The 7,500-nt window shown below is 42.1% G+C and overlaps 1 protein-coding gene across 1 annotated transcript in view; it reads left to right on the top strand.

Moving 5' to 3' along the window:
* Nucleotides 1–7,500, top strand: part of LOC105910537 (transmembrane protein 236-like) — a 17,885-nt gene that overhangs the window by 6,964 nt on the left and 3,421 nt on the right. The gene's annotated exons all lie outside the window — the stretch shown is intronic.

Genomic DNA, 7,500 nt, shown 5'->3' with positions numbered 1-7,500 from the left:
TCATCCCCTCATTGGCTGCTTGAAGAGCCTGTTGTGTTTGGGGCTCGCCTTGATGTGTCTGATGGGGACAGGTCTGGTCTCACTCTGGTCTCACTTTGGTCTCACAGGTATTATACAGAAACTTAGTTAAGGTGTTAAATAAGAGCAATTTGAGAGGTAGAATGAATACGGTTTGGACAGACAAACTAGACATTGAGGATCAAACTCAACTAGGGGGACCAGATTTGAGTTTGTGAAAAAGAGGACACTTTGTCGCGGGACCCCGCCCCTTCCCCATGACCCCGCCCCCTCCCCGCGGCAAAGTTTTGACATCTTTTTCACATGCAGATGTCATGTACTATTATAAACGATGCAACTAGTGGAGGCGGCAAGATGCTCAGTGTTGCCAGATTGGAAATGGCGAAGTATCGTACCAAAGGCTCAAAATGATCGTATTTGGAGGATAATTATCATATCTGGCAACACTGGGAAGGCGGTCGACCAGTTCTCTCTAAAGTCAGAGCTCGCGCAAGAAGGTGGAACGTAAGGGAAATACCCTTTCCAAAACGTAATAACTAGTTTGTGAAAGACCCAGAGAAACACAAATATCCGACAAGGCAAAATCCCGCAAGTTTTTGGAATCCCTGCCGGACGCATTTCTTAGGTCTCGAAAAGAGGACATGTCTGGGTCTGGTCACCCTAACTAAACCAGTGTGGAGAACTTTATACAAACCTCCATTAACTAAAAGAACTTGTGACCTTCAGTGGAGGATCTTGCTTGTGTAAGATCATTTATAAAGTTCTCCATACTGGTTTAGTTTAGTGGTTAACTAGTTATACTATTTGTTTGATTCTCAATGCCTATTGGTTTGATTCTCAATGCTGATTCTCAATGCCTATTGGTTTGATTCTCAATGCTGATTCTCAATGCCTATTGGCTTGATTCTCAATGCTGATTCTCAATGCCTATTGGTTTGATTCTCAATGCCTATTTGGTTTGATTGTCAGTGCCTATTTGGCTTGACTCTTAAATGCCTATTTGGTTAGGGTTAGGGTACGTCTGTCATTGCTTTAATAACATCTGTAATGCATCCTGCAATAAGCGACAGGTGTCCATTCTGCCCTGAAGGTTCAACTATGTATCACTGTTTCATGGATTGTTTTAGACTTTGTCCTTTATTCAATATGTTCAGGGTTATGTTCTTTTCTCTGGGGACAATGTTCACAAAACATGGCTTTATTCTTGGTTTCACGAGAAATCAAATCAACATCATGTCAACTCATTCATTTTATTGTTGGAGAAGCCAAGCTCACAGTTTACATTACCTGTAGAATCAAATACAACAGAAATCAAGAGAAGCTGTTACTCCATTTTACTCCTGGGAGGAGATTTGAACTGCACTGAACAATGGACAGGAATCATGTAGAGCTTTATATGCCCTCCCAGAAGCCTCATAGAGGTCATGAACCCAGACGCCTCATAGAGGTCATGAACCCAGACGCCTCATAGAGGTCATGACCCATGTAGAGCTGCAGACGCCCTCGCAGACGCCTCATAGAGTGCAGGTGATTAACGGCATGTGTTATAGTCTCTCTCTCTCTCTCTCTCTCTCACGCTCTCTCTCTCTCTCTCTCTCTCTCTCTCTCTCTCTCTCTCACTCTCTCTCTCTCTCTCTCACAGGTGCAGGTGATTAACGGCATGTGTTATATTCTCTCTCTCTCTCTCTCTCTCGCTCTCTCTCTCACTCACTCTCTCTCTCTCTCTCTCTCTCTCACTCTCTCTCTCTCTCTCTCTCTCTCTCACTCTCTCTCTCACTCTCTCTCTCACAGGTGCAGGTGATTAACGGCATGTGTTATATTCTCTCTCTCTCTCTCTCTCTCACTCTCTCTCTCACTCACTCTCTCTCTCTCCCTCTCTCTCTCTCTCTCTCTCTCTCACACACAGGTGCAGGTGATTAACGGCATGTGTTATATTCTCTCTCTCTCTCTCTCCCTCTCTCTCTCCCTCTCTCTCTCTCTCTCTCTTGCTTTCTCTGAGTGCATGCTGGGAGTGAGTGGGAAACGCGGAAACGTGAGTGAGTGAGGAGCACTGGCCGCTGTGCCAGGAACGACCGTTCTTTCCAACTTTTCTAGCTTTTTCTATCCTTATATTTAATGTACTTTTTTCTCTAGAACATTAAGGTTTATTTTGTTTTGGTTAGTGAAAACAGCACGTAGGGTGTTTTTGTTTGTTTTGTGTGTGGTGTTTCCCGGGCGTCTGCTCCCAGTGTTGTGCTGGTGGTATGGCTGTCCCTGGTATGGGTTTTGAACAGCTTACGAGGCGTCATGGAATCAAAATTGCATCGACTGCCAGCGTAGAAGATTGTAGTTTGGTTATTGGAGAAATTGTAGGGCATGGTAATATTTTATCAGCGGCCCGCATGAACAACGCTGTTGTTCTGTTTTTGAGAACCACTGAAATGGCCAACGAGGTAGTTGAAAGTGGAGTATCGATCAATGGTGTTTTCACATCTGTCCTTCCACTTTCTACCCCGTCCAAAAGAGTAACCTTGTCGAACGTACCACCATTCATTAAAGATGAGGTTTTATTACAAACGCTTTCACGGCATGGTAAAGTAGTGTCGCAGATCAAGAAGATTCCAATTGCGAGTAAATCTCCGCTTTTAAAACATGTCATGTCTTTTAGGCGTTTCGTGTACATGGTTTTAAAAGATAACAAAGATGAATTAGATCTGACACTGAATGTAAAGGCTGATAACTTTAATTATGTTGTTTATGCAACCACGAACTTTATGAGATGTTTTGGTTGCGGTCTAACTGGACATCTCATACGCGCTTGTCCCGATAAACGAGGAAATTCAGATAATGCTTCTGGACAGAGCGAAAACGTTGGTAGGCCTAGTGGTGATGCAGGGGAGAAGCAGGCTGCCGAGACTGGTGAACCTTGTGCTGGTGAGACGGCAACCATTTCACCTACTGCCGGTGAGACAGACGACGCAGATGTTCCTCAGGAACAAGAAAAAATACGTCAGATTCACTAAATGAGATGCAAGTTCGGAGGGAAGTGTTGTGGACAATGCCGAACGTGAAAGCGCAGATGTTCTACAAGACAACAATGTTACATTAACTGACAATAGTGAAGTCCAGACAGCAACGGATGTAAATCTAATGGAAATGGATGCAAGAATTTTTAAAACTACCCCCAGAGAAGAGAAAACGCTCTCATGTAAATAAAAGTGCTAAAAAGAAACTCGTTGACTTAAGCTCGTCTGATGCCGAGAGTGAGAGTGATTTCTCAGACTGCAGCATAACTTGGCAGTTTGCATCAGAGTGGGTATGCTAACCGCACCTACAGCAGTGATGACGTTAAAACGTTTCTGAAGGAAACAAAGCATGTGAGAAATGTACGAATTGATGATTATTTCCCTGATGTGGAACAGTTCATTTCGAAGACGAGGTCATTTATGCATGAGGGCTGTTTTACTGAACAGGAGTCTACCGTTTGAAAAAAATGCTGACCAAGCTTAAGGTTCTATTGAGTAGCAATGACAAAGCCTAAATTATTGTCTTCTGTGATGGAAGTGTGTGTACAGCTCTTTTTATTTTTATTCTTTATCATGGGTGAAATTCTTGTTGCCTCTTTAAACAGAAACGGGGCTAGAGAACAGAAAAAGAGAGCTGTTTTGTTTGAAACAATAAAACAAAAAAAGTTTGATATTGTTTTTGTTCAGGAAACGCATTCTGATGTGTTGAATGCAGTTGACTGGGCAAGAGAATTTGATGGGCTGTCTGTTTTAAGCCACAACACCTCAAATAGTGGTGGGGTTGCTATTTTATTTTCTCGCACTTTTACCCCCTATCATATCAAGTTGAGGAAATTGCCAAAGGTAGACTTTTGAAAGTAAAAGCCCAATTTGAAAATCATTTTTTTGTTTTTATTTGTGTCTATGCGCCTACTATGGCAATTGACAGAATGCTTTTTTTAAATAGTCTGGAAAATGCCTTACATGGTCTTGATGCGCAGGAGTTTTTACTTCTGGGAGGGGATTTTAACTGCACTGAAAAAGCCATAGACAGGAACCATGTTGAGCCGCACATGCCCTCACGTAGACGGCTCATTGAGTTGAAAAATTCAAATGTCCTTGTGGACATTTGGAGGAATTTCCACACTAGTGACAGGCAGTATACATGGGTTCCTGCGTATAACAATCTATTGTCTTTGGCCAGACTGGATAGGTTTTATGGTTTTAAACACCAGCGTAGTATTTTTAGAAACTGATCCATCATTCCAGTCGGTTTTTCAGACCACAGTTTACTTGTTTGTTCTTTTTCTTTAAATTCTGTTAAGCCAAAAAGTTCCTACTGGCATTTTAATACTAATTTATTGTCTGATGTCCATTTTAAGGATGTGTTCACATACTTTTGGAATGATTTTAGAACAACAAAACCTTCCTTCCAGTCATTACAGCAGTGGTGGGATTTTGCCAAGGTGCAGATAAGACAGCTAAGTCAAGAGTACACTGTCAATGTCACAAGGGACATAACTCAAAGTATGGAAACATTAGAAAAAGAAATAATTGAGCTTCAGAACTTAGCTGAAAGCACAGGCCAGCAGGCCCACACTGAAAATGTTAGAGTTAAGAAGAATGAATTGGCTAAACTACTAGGTATAACAGCACAGGGAGCTCTGGTCAGGTCCTGCTTCCAAAGTGCGGAGTTGATGGATGCACCATCAAAATTCTTTTTTAATTTGGAGAAAAAAAATGGACAAAAAAGATTTATTCATGCTCTACGTTCAGATGATGGGACACTGCTGTCTGACCATGCCGACATACGCAGGAGAGCAGTTGGCTTTCTATGAGGAGCTATACAAAAGCGAGATCTTCCAGAACCAGGCTGAGGACAGTGTCTTTCTTGACAAATTACCTCAGGGTGTCCACAGAGGCTAATGTAGACCTCGTAGGGCTTTGACCCTAGAGGAACTGGACATAGCCCTCCAAGGGATGCAATGTGGCCAAAGTTCCGGGCGTCGATGGCATTCCTATTGATTTTTAATAAGTCCTTTTGGCCCGAAATGGGTGAAGATATACTGGCTGTACTTAGTGACAGTTTAGCCAAGGGGCGACTGCCACTGAGTTGCCGCAGAGCGGTGCTCTCTCTGCTGCCCAAAAAAGGTGACCTGAATGACATAAAGTCATGGAGGCCTGTGTCATTACTCTGTAGTGAGTATAAACTGCTCTCTAAAACATTGGCCAATAGACTGAGCAAGGTTTTGGAGCAGGTCATCCACCCTGACCAGACCTATTGTGTACCCAGGTAGACTAATTCACAATAATATCTCTTTTATCAGAGATATCTTTGATTTAGGCAAGTTTTTTAACCTGGAGTTTGGTCTGGTATCTATAGACCAAGAGAAGGCTTTTGACAGGGTTGAGCACAACTATTTGTGGAGTGTTCTGGCAGCTTTTGGCTTTAGTCCACATTTTATTGATTTAATAAGAGTTCTGTATTGTGACATTGAGAGTATGCTCAAAGTTAATGGTGACTTGTGTGCTCCTTTTAAAGTGCATAGGGGTGTTAGACAAGGATGTGCCTTGTCTGGTATGCTATATGCCTTGGCAATAGAGCCCCTTTTAATAAGGCTAAGAAAAGAGCTACATGGGGTGACTATTCCAAATTGTGGAAATGCCTTTCAGGTGTCTGCATATGCAGATGATGTTGCTGTGTTTGTAAGCGGGCAGAGGGATGTGAATGTGATGTTGAATATGTTTGAAGATTTTAGAGCCATTTCCTGCAAAAGTTAACTGGTCTAAAAGTACAGCTATGCTGGTTGGGAAGTGGTCAGATGGAGGGCCAAGTTTACCAGATAGCTTACATTGGACCAGGGAAGGTTTTAAATATCTTGGAGTATTTCTAGGGGATGAAAAGTTCATACAGAAAAATTTTGAAGGTTCTGTAGAAAAAATAAAGGGACGCCTTCACAACTGGAAGTTTTTAATTAGTAAATTGTCTTACAGAGGGCGTGTCCTTATTATTAACAATTTGGCTGCATCCTCCCTCTGGCATCGGCTTGCTTGTATAGATCCTCCAACACACCTGCTGTCTAAAATCCAGTCAATCTTGGTAAACTTCTTCTGGGACAATCTGCATTGGGTACCACAGAATGTTTTATATCTGCCCAAAGGGGAAGGTGGACATGGACTTATTCACTTACAGAGCAGAACAGCGGCTTTTCGCCTACAGTTTGTGCAGCGTCTACTCACAGGGCCTGTGGACTGTGGTTGGAAGTCTGTGGCTTGTGCCATCTTACGAACTTTTGATGGATTGGGACTGGAGAGGAATTTATTCTTGGTGGATCCGAAGAAGATTAACCTGAGCAGATTCCCCATATTTTACTCAAATCTTTTTAAAGTCTGGTCTCTTTTAACAGTGCAAAGGGCACACAGCACAAGTTCTCTTTACTGGTTTTTAAAGGAACCTCTGATCTATGGCTCAAGACTGGACATAACTTGTGAAAAGCCAATTCATGCAGTTACTTTTAGCCTGCTCAGGTCTGGAGTCACCACACTAGGCCACTTATTTAGGTTGGCTGGATCAGACTTTGGGAATACCAGGAATGTTTGCAGATCATTTGGGTGTGAGATCCATCCGTGTTATTGCCCAACTCCTGGAGAAATGGCGGGCTTCATTAACAAGTGGAGAGTTACAAATGCTGGGAGACTTCATCAGTGGGTTGTGCAGTCCAGACTGCAGTGATCCTTTCCCTAACTTTACTTTGTCTCCCAATCTTATGGATTGCACTGGGATTTATTTGCAATGTGATGAATTGACATTCTTGGGTCCAAAGCCAGCAAAGGGTAAAGCCTTGTACCAAACGTGTGTTAAGTCCTTAAATAGAAAGATACTGGACAAGAGAACAGACACACCCTGGCGTACTGTTTTGCAGGTAGAGGAGAGTTTTAAACCTCAATGGAGAGCGTTTTACAAGTCACCATTGACAAAGAAAATTGGGGATTTGCAGTGGAGAATTCTGCATGGTGCTGTTGCAGTCAATGCATTTGTTTCTGTTTTAAACCCCGATGTAGGCCAAGAGTGCCCATTTTGTTTTTCAAGAGAAACTGTATTTCATGCTTTTATGCAGTGTGTGAGGCTAAGACCTTTATTTGCTATTTTGCAAATGCTCTTTGTTCAGCTTCACGAAATCTTTTCATCAGAGACTTTTATCTTTGGTTTTAAATATGTACAGAAACGACGTTATAAATGCCAACTGATAAATTTCATTCTTGGTCAAGCAAAAATGGCTATCTATGTCAGTCGAAGAAACAAAGTTGAGCAAATGTCTAGTGAAGACTTGGTATTAGTTTTCTCAATTTTAGTGAGATCTCGTATTTTAATTGATTTTCGTTTCTATAAGGCAATGAAAAACCTTGATTCATTTGAACAGACATGGTGTCACTGTGGTGCGCTATGTAAAATTGAGGATGAAAATGTGTTTTTTGCTACTTTTTTGAAGAGGGCTGG

Source organism: Clupea harengus, chromosome 17 (genome assembly GCF_900700415.2).
Source record: "Clupea harengus chromosome 17, Ch_v2.0.2, whole genome shotgun sequence".
Taxonomy (NCBI): Eukaryota; Metazoa; Chordata; class Actinopteri; order Clupeiformes; family Clupeidae; genus Clupea; species Clupea harengus.
This window is presented reverse-complemented; position numbering and strand designations above follow the sequence as displayed.